Source organism: Mesocricetus auratus, unplaced genomic scaffold (assembly GCF_017639785.1).
Source record: "Mesocricetus auratus isolate SY011 unplaced genomic scaffold, BCM_Maur_2.0 Super-Scaffold_100018, whole genome shotgun sequence".
Taxonomy (NCBI): domain Eukaryota; kingdom Metazoa; phylum Chordata; class Mammalia; order Rodentia; family Cricetidae; genus Mesocricetus; species Mesocricetus auratus.
Genome location: NW_024429199.1, coordinates 20,177,443 through 20,196,389, shown reverse-complemented (window position 1 = coordinate 20,196,389; position 18,947 = coordinate 20,177,443). Strand labels below are relative to the sequence as shown.

The 18,947-nt window shown below is 36.5% G+C and overlaps 1 protein-coding gene across 3 annotated transcripts in view; it reads right to left on the bottom strand.

The window, feature by feature from the left end:
* The window catches only part of Lama2 (laminin subunit alpha 2), a 549,107-nt gene that overhangs the window by 248,818 nt on the left and 281,342 nt on the right, over positions 1-18,947 (bottom strand). The window lies entirely within an intron of this gene.

The window sequence follows — 18,947 nt, the reverse complement described above, 5'->3', positions numbered from 1 at the left end:
AATTTGCATGTAAATTCAATCAGAACTGCCCGAGAAGGTCTGCTTTTGTCTATGCAATCAAGTGAGCTAGTTTAGATGAATGGTATTACCCCATTTTCATTAAGCAAACTTCATTCCTTTAAACGTCTGCTTGATGCTTACATTTTATGACATTGGCATTAACCTTGTAAAATACATATTTTCCCATAGAACACAAGATCATTTTATGGGGCAGAAATCAAAACTAGATCTATGAGTGACAGATTCAATGGGAATGTGGCAGGTCCTTAAAAATTCAACCCTGGTACTGTAAACAAAGTAAGTCCTAGAACAAAGCTGATGATTTGTATTCTGCTGTTTGCTTTGTGCTGACATGCAAAGCCCCAGCTTCTGTGACCTGGGCTCTCTGTGTGTCCTTTCATGGCAGACCTTGACCAGAAGGCACTTCCCAGGAAGGCAGTGGATAGAAGAGGAGGAGCCCTAATCTCTTAGAGCTGTCCCATAGGGGCCACGAGAGCTTTCTAAGGCTCATTAAACAGAATTTTACATTGCATCTCAGCATTGGCTTAGAAGAGCTCATTACACAGTGCTCTGAAGGGACTGCAATTCAGAAAACATTTATTCCCCTGCTCCTCTGAGAAACTAGCTACTCTAATGTCTTTTCATACATAAAATAATACATATCTGCCTGGACAATAGCACTTAGCATTATTATAAGTAATGGGGAATGAATCTGTATACCAAGGTTTTGGCTCTTTTAGAGTAAGCATCCGACAGTTTACATAGCCAGCTTGGTCAGCTCAGCTTGACATCAGTAAGATGTTAGAAAGGCTATGACTGATTTTTATTAATATCTCAAAGAAAACTGAATTTATTGTTTACTAAATTAATAAAGATATACAGTAGAGGTAGGCATTAAAGACTCCATTTTGTAACATATGCAGAGTTGGAGGTAATGGGAATTAGGACTTCAGCATGGGAATATGGGGAGGACACAACAGAACACAGAGATGTATACTAATAATGTCTCAAATATTCAACATCCCCAAGTTTAATTTCATTACTTGAATCTTCCTAGCGGTGAAACTTGATCAATGTTCAACTTTCATTACTGGACCAAAGCAAGTGGTGCATTTTAATACAGTAACTGGGTAATCCCAATATTGCTTTTGCATTATTAAATAATTTTCACATTAGAACTGTCTTGCTATAGATTTCCTGATAGGATCCCCGTAGTTTCCTGTTAGCCCAAGTACTTTTCTGTTTGCCTTGTTAATGTCTCAAAAGCCAAAGCACTAAGGGAAACAATTTTCAACATTCTGAAATGTATTAGAGAACTATTATAAAACATCATAAGTACTAGAGTTGTAGAACTCTAGGAAGGTTACAGTTGTGCTCCAAACCCAGCCATTAGCATTCACTGAATAGTTCAATGAAACAAGATATTTGTGGAAAGATATGTATTGAATGCTATTAATTTTCCATAATTGTGAGCTTTCTAAAACCTATTTATAAATTCTACCTTTGGACTTTCAAGTTAATTTGGGGAACAACATTCATTTTATCATTTTACTAAGCCTTGCATACGTCAATAGAACACCTAATTTATTTCCATGATTTATGAACTCCCTTGCAATCAGTTCATTGGCTAGAGAAATGGGGCTTTTTACAGGTAGAAGTATGACACCTTTCGCTTGCTTGGATGTGCTAATAGAGTTTACTGGGTGGATTAGACTATTCCTACAATTGATGAATGTTGAATGCCTTTTCAATCACAGAAGAAAGTAAACGTATTAAGACTAGGTCTTTCTGTGAGATTTCATATTGACTTAGCTTTTTGCTTTTTTCTCTGTTATTGACTCAGGAAAATTTTCTACGGGGAGAATCAGCTACCAAATGGAGAAGGAATTTCCGATTGGAAGGCAAAACACTATTCTATTCCAGAACGTAATTCAGGGTTAATTGCTGCATTCTCCAGTCATCAGTGCCATACCATTAAGGAAAGAAAAGCTCTTTTCCATGTGTATTTGCTTTAGTTCTACCTTCATTGGAAAGAAACAGCTTGTTTGTAAGTAACATTGTGGCTTCCATGCAATATGGAATTCTTGTCTAGGGTAATAATGTGGTTGAATGGAGCAGGAAAGCTTTCCACTCATTGAGTGAAAAGGGCTAAATGTAATTGGCTTTACAAACAAAGTATTGGGTATGGGGTTGCATTTGTGTGTGTTCTACTAAGTTTAAAGAATTTGAATTGAGGGAGTGTGGTGTGGAGCACACTATTGAGGACATTGCACCTGGAGAGCAAATTCTTCTCTAGAAATAAGCTAGTGATATTTGGTTTTCAGATGTCAGATTATTATCACTGTAATCCCAGTAAATGGAATGTAAAACCTAATATTTGCTTCTGCTTACCAGAGCAAATATTTCAAGAGGAATATAGTAAAAATGAAATGAGTAAAAGGTTTTGTAATAATGAGCCAGATAAATTAAACATAGCTGTCAGTTTTTGTTTAGTATCACTGACAGGACATGTATTTCATCTTTTTAGATTCTGAAGACTCAGAAACTAAAAGTTGGAAAAGTCACTCCTTCCTTCTATACAACTATTTACAGTGCATGTGTTCAATCTATTCACTGACTGAGTTGCAAGGTCTCACTGTGGTCTTTCATACATTTATGACACAAATAAACATATTGCTTTTTCAGAGATTGTAAAGTATTAGAAAAAATAAGGCAGATGGTATTAAGTTATAAAAGATGCAGAATCAACAAAGGAGATTGAAGACATTGTCCCCTTTTAGCATATAGAAAACTGACTAGGAGCTGAGGTTGCCAAAAAGAGAGGATACATAGAAAATCGTTGGTTTAGAAGGCAAGAGACCTCATTGTATAGAATCTCTATAAGGCGAAAGACATATTTCATAGCATTCCTGCCACGACTGCATCAATGGGCTTTCCCAGGCACTAATATAGTTCACAATTTTAATCTAGGTGAGATTGATGTCTGCCTTTCTCTTCTGGTAGAGTACATACCACCTTTCTAAAACTATAAAAGCTACCCAATTATCAAAATACAGGACAGTACCAACTTGAATTCTCCATGTTTTATGATTCAAGTCATGGTGTCTTCAGTAAAAGAGTCTTACCATCAAGTTCAGAGAAATGATGATAGCCTGTAGAGATTATGCATGTGTTGGTCATCAACCCAAAAAGACATCCGCATCCTGCAAGTCCCTATTAGGTAGGTTGTTACCCTGTTATGTGGTAATTCCATTTAACATTTTTTGTATGTGTATGCACACATCTATAGTCCTAAAAGGCCTCACAAAGCTAGAAATACTACATGGTCCAGCTAAACTTCTCTTGTACATCTACCCAAAGCACTTACATCCTACTGTAGAGATGCTGCTGGCTTATCTGTGTTCATTGCTGCTCTATTCACAATAACCCCAAAATAGATAACAAACTAGATACCCATCACTTTATAATATTATTCTGTTCTTACAATAAAATAAAATTATAAAACTGGTAGGTGGATGGATAAAACTAGAAATAATCACTCTGAATAAAGTAACCCAGACACAGAAAAACAAATATCATCTGCTTCTTACCATATGTGGATGTTAGCTTTGAATCTTCAGATGTGTGTTATTTATTTGGAATACCCTAAAAGGTTATAAAAATAGTAAGAGGCCATGGGAAGTAAATTGGGCTTTCAAGGAGGGGAGATAAAATGTAGTGATATCAAGGGGGTTTTGATATAACAGAAGGACACATGAAATGGGTGGAGGAGGGAGAGCAAGTAGAGGAGGAACAATGGGGAGGGATAACTGACTCTAAAGGCCTTTGCGAGTGTTAAAGTTTCTTAAAACACACACATATACATAAAAGTAAATGCTGAACCTTCTTACACAGTCTCCCACTTATTTTGTTTTGTGAGAACTTTGCACTTAGTCCTTGCCGCCATTTTTAATATTGATGCTTTTCTTTTTTTCATGATTCTTCGTGTTTTCTAAATACTAACCATCTAGCAGGTATATAAATGGTAAAGGTTACTATGGGAGTAAGTAATCACTTTCTGATTGGATTAAGGTCTTTTAATGAGATGTTTCCCATACTTGGCACCATTATCTGCCCTGGAAACATGAGACCAGATAGGTAGTTGGCTGTATGTTAGAAACCACTACTATTATTCAGCTATATGCACACAGTATTAAAATAAGTCCAAATGACATAGCTATAGGAACAGGTTTGTGCATCTCTCAAGCCTCATCAGAGGAGCCTTTTCCCCTGTCAGTAGATTGTAGTTAACACAGAGACCCATACCTAGTCAACATACAGAGGAAGAAACTATAGAATGTTCAGTACTAAATGGGAAATCTATATCATATCCATTTCTCCAAATCTCAGGGGTCATTGTGGAAGAAGCAGCAGAAATGTTTTAAAAACAAGAGGTGGTGGATGGCTTCAAGGAAAGAGTGTTCTCTTACTGAAAGGGGAAGTTAAAACATACAAGTTCACAACAGTTCCGACAACATGTACCAGACCTGTGTAAGCTGAAGCCAGATAAAGATCTCAGCATAAAGGAGGTAATGTGAGAATGAGGCCCTATCCCTAGCTAGGAACTTTTGGCAACTAGCAGCTGTGGGAAGAGGGGCGATTAGTTTTCTTTAAGAGTGCCATTGATTGATCATATATTGACTACATTCCAGGACAGCTCCCAATACCCTGGAGTATTTGGCCAACATAAACTGGACTCATGGTTCCCCTATCCCTCAAAAAGGACACAAAATTTTGGCTAGGGAAGTGACGATATGGTATCTTCTGAAGTGCTTGGGTATTAATATGATATTTTTAGGAATTAATAAGATGTTTTAAAGAAGAAGAAGCTTGGAGACTGTTTTCTTTCTGACTACAGAAGTAGATTACTTCTTCCTTGTTTCCTACCTTCCTGCTTTCCCTCCCTTCCTTTTCTCCAATCCTTTGATCCATTACTTATTATTTTCTTTCAATTTTTCATAACCAGCACAAAGTTTTAACAGTATTTTCCTTCATAGTAGCTCTATTCATTTCATTAACTAGAACTGGAAGAAGCAAATACTGACTTTGGGATCTCCCCATTAGCCATCACCACTATAATCAGTCCAATCTGATAATTTTATATTTTTCAACATCTGGTGGTATCTAAGGTTTGAAAGTACAAAGTGGTGTACATACAAGCATACTTTATGTGACTAGATCAAGAACAGAGTTCTAGGTCCTCAATGTGACCAACATTGAGGGGGATTGCCGGATGCCTGTAGTACATAGGATCACCACACTAAACTTATTCTGCTTGAAATTCACCTTGTATCAAGAAGTATATTTTATTCAATGTTTCTTATTGATAATTATGAAACACTGAATTTAACTTTTTGATTGGCAAGGAGGAAAAAATACTTCTGAGAGACATATAAAGACAGACTGAGAGGACAGTGTGATGTCCCATGCACCTATGGATGAATTTATGATACTATGAACACATTGTTCATACATTTTCTTTCCCATGTAACAACCCAAGACCAAATGATATGGTCCATATACTAACCTATAATTCAATTCAAATGGGGTTATAAAAGATTTGCCAGATCACAATATTTTTATCTGTAATTGAAAATCACACTATTGGTAGTTCTCCTAAAAGAAGAATGCCCGTGGGCACATTTTACTGTTCAAAAAGGAGATTAGCATTTCTTTTCATAATACATAGACTCAATTGGGGGCTTTGGAAAATTTCAATGACCTACAAACATATTACTTGTGCATAGAAATGAACAATAGTTTAAAAGAAAGAAAGCATTAGGGGGTTAGGGAGAAACCTAGGACTAGAGAAATTCTAAGGAATCCACAAGGATAACCCCAGATAAGAATCCTAGCAATAAGGGAAATGGATGTTGAACGGGCCTTCCCCTTTAATCAGATTAGTGACTACCCTAATTGTCATCATAGAACCTACATCCCACAATTGATAGAAGCAGATGCAGTGACCCACAGCCAAGCACTGGGATGAGCTCCTGGAGTCCAGTTGAAGAGAGTGAGGAAAGATCATATGAACAAGGAGGATTAAGACCATGATGGGGAAAACCACAGCGACAGATAACCCAAGGTAGCAAGAGCTCACGGAATATGGAATGACAGCTGGGTAACCTGCAAGGGACTGAACTAGACTCTCTGAATGTGAGTGACAGTTATGTGACTTGATCTGTTGGGGGGCCGGCACTGGCATTGTCACTGGCACTGGGACCTAACCCAGTGGTATGAACGGTCTTTTAAAAGCTCGTTCCGTATGCTGGGATATCTTATTCAGCCTTGATACAGGGGAAAGGACTTGGTCCTGCCTCAACTTGGCGTGCCAAACTTTGGATTCCTCTGAGGAGTGTATGGGGGTTGGAAAGGGGGAAGCAGCGAGGACAGAAGAATGATAGTGAGAGGGAACTGGGGTCAGTATGTAAAATGAAAAACAATTCGTTAAATTGAAAAATTAACAAAGAAGAAGAGATAAAAAAGAAAGTGTCCAGTGCAGTAAATTAATACTTACTCTTCCATTAAACTTCCCTGATTCAGAGAACTAGTGTTATTCTGTGTCACACACTGATAATATCTTGGGCTGAAAGCATAGACTCTCAACAAATGCAAGCATAGCAGGGAAATTCACAAAAGTGCCCTGTGCTCTGTGGCTCACACTCAGAAACAAGGTTTTTGCTACAGCTATTCACTTTCCGTCTACTTAAGTTTGGATGGAACATTCCACTGGCACTCTTGTTATGAGCTAGATTAATTTATATGCGAAAATACTGTACAAAATACATGTGATACATAATTAAACATTAATCTAATCAAATAAACCATAAAATGTAGTTTTATACATACATAGTGTTGTTTTTCTGTCTAGGTCTTCAATTTTTTTCAAGACCTCTGCCAAGAAATTTGTAACTGAGGGCGCATGACATATAACATTGATGCTGGTTAAAACAACAAGGTACGTTTTAATCCAAGTTCCATTAAGTTAAAAATAAATAGACTTACTATAACATAAACGACAAATTAGTAATAACAAGATGTACAATCCTTTAAAAATGTTATGGAAATACTGAAGAGTGAGAGAGAGACAGAGACAGAGAGAAGCATTGCTATTCTCCTTTCCAAGGAGGATTTTAATCTCACTGTTTAGGGAATTTTGTATCTTAAGGGTATTTATTATCTTTGATTGTCTGTGGCTATCATTAAACTATCCCTTGTTTCATTACTGGAAGAAAAAACAAGAGTAAAGGAAAAGAGATTTCCCCCTCCTGTAGGAAATCCTCAGTGTTTGCACCTTTGGTAACTCTGAGCACAGTCTACCATGCTGTCTGTTCAGTTCACATTATTCAGAAGTGAGACTACCAGACACAGTATTTTGACTGGATTCTAAATGTTACTGATCTGCTACTATTTCTTTTCCTCTCCTTCCATGTTCATGAGCTCTGCAGGTGATTATTTATTAGAGAAGTAGAAGTTGGTTGTGAATTTTAGAAGATAGGAATCCCCGAGGTTCAGAGAGCACTAAGTCATACTCCAGAGAAGAGCCAAAAGGCCAATAAAAGACATCCAAGTGCCTCGTTCCAGAATAAATGGGCAGACTTGTTTCAGTGGTCTGATATGTCTATTAATATTAGAGTCCTATATAAATCATACAGAGATGAAGCTCGTTTCTGGAGTTTTAACTCCCTAGTTTGGGATTCAAAGTCTGCTGTTAGGTGATGTGTGGCTCTTGGGAAAGTTATTTATGCTTTCAGAGGTTCAGTTATTTTTCACTAATATGACCTGAATTGTTCCTTCCTTAAAAGCTCACATTTATTTGATAATGAGGATATACTCATGTAGTCCTTCACTTGGCACCATGCACATAGTAAATGCATGTTTTCAGCTTTAGTATTGTAGTAAATGTCATCTCCTGAATTAAAATTCGATAAAGAGCCCCCACTTAATCCCTAATGGCAAAAATATTTATTTCATGATTCTTACAGCTTTAAAAAATGTTAGAATTTCTGGGAGATCATAGTGATGGAGGACTAGGCTCTTGCACATGTCTTGATGTCTCCCTGTGGTACTTTGCTAAAGGATTTCACAGGCAGTAGACCCTGCATAAATATCTGTTGAATTTTAATAGCATTCATAACCATATATCATTTCAATGTATTATATATGGGGACAGCATAAAGAGCAAAATAAAGTTGGACTCCCCCAGAGATAGTTTGCAGTTGTTTTTAAAAATATGTCTCCATTGATTTCTCTTTTCTTATAAGTCCTAGAAACAAACCAAAGCAAATAGATCCACTGTAGCATTTCAGTGGTTCAAGCTTACTTATACCCACTGTACTGCTCATTGGCATGCCATAAGTACATTAGTCTTAAAGGAAGGAACTTCTATCCATTTAGAAAGTTTGATCGGCAGTTGAAGAGGGAAAAAAATCAATATTTAAGCCATTTAGACATTCACACATATAAATCAACTTTATGCTATTCTGTTTTGCCAGTTTTTATGTGGTAGGATAATAATGTAAATCTCAGCACCCAATACATATTTTATAAGTTGTAAATACATCTGCAGTACGTTATGATCTGTGGGTAAGCCACGTAACCCTTGAATCAGAAAGATAGCAAATATACGGGCTTAAGGAAGCAGGGATGCGCCTACACTCGTAGCTAGTCAGAGCACATCCAGCACCCCATGATCCGTTCCTGACACCACCATTTAAGAGGGTAGTTGACAAATTAGAGTTCATCCAAAGAGCTGTGACCAGGATGCTGATGCCTCCAAGAACTGAACAGGGGCTTAGAAAGGTAGCATAAGTACTTAACCTTAGAAAGAGAAGACTTTAAAAAGCTGTTTTATCCTGTGTGATAGAAAAGGAAATTGTGGCTTATTGTGTGAACATAGAACCTGTATCAGAAAAATGTCAGTGGAGGGGTATTTTTTCATCCTGCTTAAATTAACATCTAACATCTAGAATTGTCTGAAAGACAGTGAAGTAGTTTATGAGCTCACTGTTTCTCTGAAGGTGCAGGAACAGAGGTCTATCTGCCTGGGGAGTGGAGAAAGACTCGGGAATCAGCTGAAAGGTGGGACTTCAGTTCCATTCATATAGCTTGGTGGTAATGTTTTATTAGTAGATTGCTTAAATATTAGAGGAAAATCATTTGTAAGTTCTGTTGTAAAGCACCGGAATAGTAGTTTTATGTACACCTGCTCTATAATTTTAGAGACAAACTATATGCAGGGTAGAGGGACATATGCATACAAATAAGTAAATAAGGTGCATAAAAATGTAAAGATCTATTCTCTCTCTTAATGTAGTCCATATATTTACTCTGTGACTTTGGAAAAGTCAATTTAATTCGAAGTAAAAAGAAAATATGTTTGTATCTCAAGGATGGGAATACTGACCTTCAAGTTTTCTGTTTCTTTCCGAAGTAAGGAATCTATGACAGCAACATGTGTAAAATATATTCTTTATGTTCTACATAAGATATAGAATTTATTTAAACATTATCTCCTTTGTTTTTTTGTTTGTACTGGAAATTCAATGTAAAGATTTGTGAATTTAAAGTATGTAAAATAAAATATTTTTAGCATTAAACATACTGTTTCTATTATCAAGGAATTGCTAAGGGCATCATCTCTACTTATTAGACTGATAAAGACTGAATTTTTAATAATATGGTCTTTGGGGGAGACAAATACATTGGGTAAAGAGTGCATAGAACAAGATGATAAGGGCTGGAGAGATGGCTCAGCCGTTAAAGGCTAGGCTCACAACCAAAAATATAAGAAAAAGATGATAAACTGAGGAGTAATCATTTATGATAGAAAATCTTTGAAAATACCTTCATATCCATCAGTACGGATTTCTCATAGATATAAAAATGATACTGATGAATAGGGGGGTTAAGTGATATTGTCCAGACAAAGTGACACTCTCTGAACCACAGCTTTGCAAATATCAAACTATTTAATTATCAAAACACTATGCACATGACCTTGTGAGATGGGAATGTTATTGTTGATGTTTTTCCATTTCAAGCATTGGGAAGTATTACTTTGGAATGATGATACTGCATGTTAAAGCACATGATATTTGTCGGTGGTGAAACCAGGATTTGAACTCTCACAGAGTAACATAAGAATTAATGATGAACATTTATTCCAAATGTTAAGAAAATATGAATTTATTCATTCAGCTGAAGTAAATGATATTGATATTTTTCAAATTATATTAAACAAAAATAAACTACAAAATGTGTATGACATATAATAAATTAATGAGTTTTAGATATATAATATATATATGTGTTTTAACATATACAAAGTTATAACTATTAAACTAACCCCAATATAGATGATATTATTTTGATATCATTTTTTCTTTATTTAATTTTATCAGATGAAAAATAACTTTCCCTAAAAATCAAAAAAGAAATCAGCGTTTTTACCTAGAATATGTGAATACAGTAAATTATTTGTGAATGTTTAGTACCCGCAGAATGTCATTGTTTTCTAATCCAAATGTGGCTGTAGTATAGGATATTTTCAAAATATAATCAGGAATTCAGAAAGTTTCTTTATGGCCAGCACAGACAACACGAGGGAAGCCATTCCTGAAAACAGTGGTGCTTAGTTAGCTGTTATTTAAAAAATAAGTTACTTGTTTCTGAACACACACTCAGGAAAACAAAATATGGACTACTTACTCAAGCTAGGAAGTGGCAGCATATGCTTTAATCCCAGCACACTGGAGGCAGAGGTAGACAGACCTCTATGAGTTTGAGGCAGCCGGGTCTACAAAGCGAGTTCCAAGACAGCTATGATTCTAAAGAGAAAGCCTGTCTCCAAAAACAACGAAAACAACAAAAGAATATTAACATAAAAAGAGCAGATATGATGCCCTAGTTTAAATATTTGTTGGAGCTATGGCTTGAAAAAATATTTGTTTGTTTGTTTATTGTTTATTATTTATTACTACAATGAGATTCAGAATCATCATCTTTCATGTATAAATTTCAACAATTTTTCAATTTGCTTTATGATCTATTTAGTATGTTTGGGAAAGACATGTATAACTATTTTTAAAGAAGAGCTATTTTTTAATATTTGAAAATTTAACCTCACATATAATATATTTTGGGCATACCCATCTATAATCCCACTCATATTTCATCTACCCATCATTTTCTTCCCATTTCTTCATGTGCTGGTCTTTTTTTTTTTTTTTTTTGACCTACTAACTCTACTTAGCACTGCCAACATGTGTGTGGGTGTTGGGCCATGGGTAGCCAATCAGGGACCACTTCATCCCATAGCTACCAATTCCCAATGGCTCCTCTAGAAGAGGTGGGACTTCATAAATCTTCCCTATACATGCTTGGATTTTGGCTGGATTGATCTCATATAGGCACAATTTCACTGAATAACACATTCAATTATACTTAACCCAGCTGACATGAAATTTAAGTTTTCAGCAATAGGAACCTCATGCCCTTTGGATCATACAACTTCAATGAAGTTTTCAAGACCTCTTGTTTTACTGGGAATTTCTTTGCCCTGCAGTACCCACTTGTCTTCCAGTAAATGCATTACATAGTACTTTAGGCTTACCTCCATTTAATTTCCTTTTATTTTCTGTAAGAAACGTATTTGAATAAAAGTCTTTTCGGGGACCGCATTTGGGAGGAAGAGGCAGGAGAATCCATGTAAGTTCAAGGCCAGGTATGACTATTGAGACCCTATCTGAAAAACAAAACAGTCTTTTCCGGATCTGTGTATTTAATAACATGTATATTACTAAGTAGCTCAGACTATGTCATCCCTAACCAAAGGAAGATAGTCAGGAGAAGGAAGAGGGGGACAAGGAGAAGGAAAGGAAGGAGGACATATAATGCAGAAGGAAGAGAACGCAGACAAAGAGCAGGAAGGAAACCAATGGCCAGTTTCCAAGTAAAGCTGAGCATTTGCTGGAAGTTGCATGAATAAGTTTGGGGTTTTGTTCTAGGTACCCTCTGAGAACAAAGGGAGCACAAACAGCATTCTTTACTGTTTTCTAACAAAACAGTTACAGAGACACAAAGGCAGACAGCCCCTCATGGCACTCCACATCTCCTGCTAAGAGTTCAAAGTGGGCCAGGAAAGCCCCCCATCAATTTACAACATGAAATGCAATTTCTCACACTCTCATGGGGGTGCATAATATTTGTGCAGCTTGGGAAACTTGCTTTCTCCTTGCTCTTTCACATTGGCCCAGTACTCAGTGGGGAGACCCTTCATGTGTCCTGAGAACTTTCATCTACTGCCTTAGACTTCTCACCACGTACTTGATATTATGTATGGTTTCTGGTGATTTTTTTTATTTCTCGTTTCTAAATGAAAGTCCTTTCCACACAGGCCAGATGTTTCTCCACTTGGAAGAAAGCAAGCCATTTCACATCACAAATACAGAATCACATCTCAAGGTCATAGTCAAAAGCTTTTATGTCTCATTAAATGTTAGGCTTCTCATCAATTTCCCACATTGAGCTCCATTTAGATCTGGGGATGGGAAAATGCATGGGCCAGGGGTTGTTAGATAGAAGGCTTCCAGGGCCACTTGCGACTAATATAAAACATTTCCAATTACATGTACAGCACTTCATGTACTTGTTTTAACAAAGTACATGACAGCAGCAAACACTTTCCTAACTCCAAGTTCCAGGAGTTTTCTGGTCCATGTAACAGCAATTTGTCTCATGGAGGGAAAGGAAACAAGATGCCTCTATAAGTTAATACATAACCTCACTACTGAGATACAAACATATTGACCTTTACCTTTCTTCCAAATCAAATCAATTTAGGCCACTCATGTAATTCTCAGAAGTGGCTGTTACAAATCTGATGTAGTTAAATAAAATCTTAAATCCACTAAATTCAGCAAAAGCAAAGTAGCATTCACTCACCTAAGTCTGATCATCAATTTTCATGCATTCAGTGATAAATGAGTGGTATTTTGCTAACATGAACAACCTCCCAGTGTTTCATAATCTACAACCTAATTTCCAAATCTAACCGTACATCATCAGGTAAACAAAATCAAATGATTATATCCGTATCCTCATTTTTGTCAAAGCATATTACATTATCTTTTTTAAACACAAGGTGCTTGTTTTAACAAAAAGAAAGCAGGATATAGGCAAGATACATAATCAACTAAAGTCAAATTGAAAATATTGGAAGAAAAACTCGGTCTCGGGCTCCAGTCTCCCATGTTCCTATATAATCATAAATAATTGTTTGGCTAATTGAAGGTTCTTCTGTTTTAATTTTTTTTGTTGTTGTTTTAAAATACAGTCACATATTCTTTAGCATGCATCCTGGTGAGAGTCACTCAAGTCTGACCCAAGTCTGTAGGGGGTGTTTGCTTTAACCAATGAAATACTAGAGACCTGATGTTCTGAGACTTCTGAAGAAAAGCTACAAAAATCACTGAGATTGTGCCTTACATCAAGAGTACACTTCTCTTTGAAGCCCAGCAAAAGAAATTAAACCACCCAAAGTCATCAAGTGTAAAGCCACATCTATGTCACATGTGGGAGACCAGATGGTCCTCTCAGCCAAGCATACACTGTGCTTTTATTCTCCAAGTACAGACAGCTAAGTGAAAAGTTTTCCAACATTCAGCTCACCTATTCCTGTTCAAGTCTGCCAAGATGAGACTCAAGATAGCACAGAGCAAGATAAACCATCCCTGCATTGACCTGTCATATGCTTGCTGGGAAACTTGGAGCAAGTTAAAACAGTTGAGTTTTTTGCACTCTTAGTTTCAAGGTGTTCTGGTACTATAGCTATACTAAAATACTATGAATTTTCAGTTATTTTCTACATGGTTGAATACAATGGTATAATTGACAAGTTCAGCTATTACCATTTAAAAACTATGAGGGTCAAATGCAGAATTTATACTCCCTTTGAGGACAAAATAGAGCAGCTTTATGCTATTATTAATTAGAGACTCAATTTTCTTTTTAATCATGTCATGTATTTATTTAAAATAAAAATGTCTGCAGCATATGTGTTCAGGACCTCCAGGTTTTAGAGTTTCCATTGAGAAGTAAGATGCCAGAACACACTACTCTACACAGAAAAACTTATAATTACCATAGGTGGAGAAAATAAGTTATTCCATGGTAAAGAATAATTTAAATAACATCTATCCACAAGTCCAATCCTACAGAATGTGCTAAAAAGAAAAATCTAACCTAACTCACCCATGAAAACAGAAGAAATAATAATCTCACAGCAGCAAAATCAAAAGAGAAACACACACATCACCACCACCGTCACCACCAACAAAAACAATAAAACAACAGGAATCAATACTATCTCCATTGGTATCTCAGTATTAATGGTCTCAATTCCCCAATAAAAAGACAACAGACTAAGAGAATGAATGCAAAAACATGTTCCGTCCTATTACTGCATCCAAGAAACATACCTCAACATGGAGGATAGATATTACTTCAGATAAGGGGTTGAAAAAATATTCCAAGCAAATGGACATAAGAAGCATACTATTAATATCTAACAAAATAGACTTCAACAAAAACTAAGCAAAAAGAGGTAGGGAAGAAAACTACATACTCATCAAAGGAAATATTCACCAAAATGACATTTTAGCTCTTAACATTTATACTCCAAACTTAAAGGCAAACACATTGATAAAAGAAGCACTACTATAGCTTTCGCAATAGCCTTAAATGATATAAATAATATAAAATAGCTTGTTCAATAAAAGAAAAAATGAAATGAAATGAAATAAAATAAAAATAAAGCAACATAATTCATCAAAAATCTTCAAAAATGATCAAATTTAGCAATACACTTCAAAGTTATCAGTAAGATTTCAAAGTCAAGAAAGGAAAGAAAAAGCTAGGGAAAGTATTTCTGGTGCAAGGTGATTTATATAGCAAACTTTTGGCAAACTAATACCAGAATAAATATTTTCAGAGCAGTTAACTGATGAGAACTGTAGAAATGTCAATGTGTATCCTACTCATTAAGCAGAACATTAATCATATTATTAACTTCTCTCATGGCTTATTTTATATACGTGGCATTCAAGAAACTCTAATCATTTGTCTGGGTCAAATAAAATCCTACTATAATTTTAGTTATTGTCAGATAATCCAATAAGTATTTAGGTCAATGATAACTCACCCCTGTCCTAATCATACGCAACCTACAGAGACAGTCTTTTATCCTTTCTTGCTTGTAATTCACACAAACACCCAATAGAGAATATAAATCTAGAATGATGGGTTAACTGGGGTTTGGTAAAAGGTTTGTTCCTTTAACATTTCAGAAGTATGTTTAAGGTTTTACTTCCAAATTCTTTTCAAGTCACACATTTACTAAGTTTATTTCACTTTATCCATTCAAATCTATAAACTTAATTTACAGTACAAAGATTAATTCAGATTATAATTATCTGCTGTTTTTCTTTGAATGTGCAATGTCCCCAACAAGTTCATGTGCTTGAACACTCAGTCACCAGATGGTCACTCTGTTTTGGGAGACTGTGGAACCTTCAGTGCTGTGGTATAGCTAGCAAAAGTGGGTCACTGGAGGTAGGCTGTGGGTGGTGATGCCCACTCTGGTTCCATCCAAACTCCTCTTCTCCTGATCTATCAAGATGTAAGAGGCTGTTGCTGAAAGCTCCTCTTGCCACACTAAATGCCAGAGCCCAATTGCCTTTCCTGCCTCTGAAATCATGAACCGCTGAAAATTCTTCCTCCTTAAAATTTTTCTGAGACGCACTTATTTTAATCAATGTGAACAGAAAAATAACTAATGTGTTCAGCCTCACAGATACATTGGGTTAATGACCAGTTTCATGTCTCTGATTGTATGACTGAGATGGTTAACCTATTGAATATTTAAATATGAATTGAGTAAATGACACAAAAATACACACACAATTAGCGTGACCCTATTAATATTAACTTAAATTGATAGTACCTAATTTCATAAATATAGTTTAGAGTTTGAAACTATTCATAAAATATGCTTATCAGAATAAATATTTTGCTTCTTTAGAAACACCTTTAATAAAAAATTAAAAAAATGTAAGTAAATCTAGACTGAAAATATAGTACTAATATAACGTACATGGAGAAAAAAATAACAGTTTCAAAATCTTTTTTTAGGTAATCTCCCTTCTTTTGTTTTAAGTATCTGAACTCTGCAATAAAGAGCAAAGACCTAAGAAAAGTTAGAAGTTACCCTCCAATGGGATTCCACATATTGTTACAGTAAATGATTCACTTTGGAACTTCCTTCTATGCATGTGTAGTATCATGTAGCAGCAGTGAAATGGCTGAATATTTTGAATTCAGTACTTGTGGATTTTCTCAGTATAAAAAGGATGCTTTTATACGGTGTACACGTATCCTGTCCTCTTGCTACTATGTGCATACGTTAAGTCCCCTTTATATCTCCAAAACCAGCCTGCTCATACCTCTCATCAAAATACCTCTTCACTAGGTCATTCATACATACCTCAAATGACAGATACTCAGGACACTACTTGTGAGGCAGATAGACCACAAGTTCAAAGGTAGCCTAAGCTACATAGTAAGCTCCTGGTTATCTTGGCCTACATTTGAAAACTCGTCTCAAAAAAAGCATCAATGTTTAGTGTTCATAGTGAGCCTACAGTTTCAAAGAAGCCTGATCATTTTTAAATAAATTTATTCGCTTATTTATTTTATATCCTGGCCAGTTTCCCCTCCCTACTCTCTTCCCAGTCTCTCCCTGACCCCAGTCCTCCTCTGTTCCCACCCCTAAGCCACTTCCCCTCTGTTTCTGTTTAAGAAAGGGTGGGTCTCCCATGAGTATCAACAAAATATGACATCAAGTTGCAGTAAGTTTAAGCACTTTCTCCCTGCATGTATTAAGGCTGGGCAAGGTGACAGAATAAGAGACATAGGGTACTAGAAGCCAGTAAAAGAGTCAGAGACAGACCCTGCTCCCTATCAAAAACTTTAAAAGTCTTGCTTTTAAAATATTTGCTCAAGGTTCAAAAAAGGAACTACAAATAAGTGAGGGAACTAAAATCTGAGGGATTTATGTCTTTTATTTTTCCTCTCTCTCTCTCTCTCTCTCTCTCTCTCTCTCTGTCCTTCTTCTTCTTCTTCTTCTTCTTCTTCTTCTTCTTCTTCTTCTTCTTCTTCTTCTTCTTCTTCTTCTTCTTCTTCTTCTTCTCTGTTTCTTTGTTTCTCTATATCTGTCTCTCTATATCTTGTCTTTCCCCAGTTCTTGGTGGTACCAATATGTACATGTCTACAACAGTAACTCTTTTTTACAATAGAATGTGAGGCTTGGTTTTCTCAGTGTTAGCAAGGCAGATAATATTTACACACAGAACATTAAACTAAAACTGCTAGGAGAAACATTTTGCATCAATGGCTTGGGGCTGTAGGTCAAAGAGAAGGTCTAAATTTAATTTGCACATGAAACAAGACCTGGCACCTTTCAGTGTTCTGGCCTCAATGGGAGCACAGGTCTTCAGGAAAGTTTACTTCTTCCTAAGGATGAGCAAATGGGCTGATTACCAATGTCTTTATCTTCCCAGGGGAAACAGAAGGGAGCAGTAAATCTCTGAGCTAAAAGTCTTTAGTCAATACAATAAGAAGTTTGAGAATCTTTTATGAGGGTTAGTATAGGTTATCACTTCTCTATCTGCCAGTGAGGTAAAATCAAGGGCATGCTTATATTTTCTACCCATCTAGGGAGCTATGAATCAACAATGTTGAACGTGTAGTAATTCTATGTCCTTGGATATTTGGGGATTTCTTAGATAGGATGCCTTTGCCTGGGCCCTAAACACTGACCAAATGCCTGTCAATAAGGATAATTACAGGAAGGCAGATCTCTGCAATTAAAACAGAGAGGGAACAAGGACCTGACAGTGGGAAACAGGCCTCACACATAGCTAAGGAACATAATCATTCAACTAGGACCTGCTAATGAAGAACAGGTATTTACACCTAGCTAGGGAGTGTAATCAGTAAAACTCCAAATGCATGGGAGTAATTTGTCCCCAGTAAATGATCAGATGGTACTGAACTGTGGGAAGTAAATCCCAAGTTTGTTACAGAAAGGGATAAGCTACAGGAAGAATCTACTACAGCCAATTCATTCATGACATTATAACACCAGGTACAACTTTTGTACTGGTTTCATCCTTCAGGAGAATCCTTAATTCTTCTAAGTTATTCGTGATACAAAGGCTGAATAATTACTGTGTCACCTTGAGGCTTATAGTAGCTCCCACTGTTAGGAGTCCCACAAGAGGACCAAGATGCCCAACTATAAGATGTATGCAGGTTGAGAAAGGTTCTCTTAGCCTGAAGGGTATGAAAACTGCTTCCCAGCCAAATGTGGGGAAACAGTTCCTCCTGCTATCTGTCCCACAACATTTGTCTCAAATGCTTTTCTTTTGTTTTTTAGCGCTCAGTTGTTTCCAGTGAGACTCCAGATATTTTTCTGAGCACTTGAGTAAACAGGGGAAGGGGAAAGGGGTACACATTCCTTCTCTGATGGGGGAAGTCCTTCTGTGTATATGTTGTCTTATTGGTTGATGAATAAAGCACTGTTGGCCAACAGGGAAGCAATATAGGTGGGACTAGGATAGGTGGAGGATTCTCGGAAACTGAGGCACAGTCAGTCACCATGCAGGACGCCAGAGGGGTAAGAGGCCTGAACTCTTTCTCAGGTAACACTCAGATTAGTAGTTATGGGCTAATAAATAAGTCAGAGCTAGCCAACAAGAAACCGTAGGAAACAGCTAATGGCTTCATAATTAGTATAGTGCCTCATGTGTTATTTGGGGGCCGAGATAGCAGCGGGACACAGACAGCTG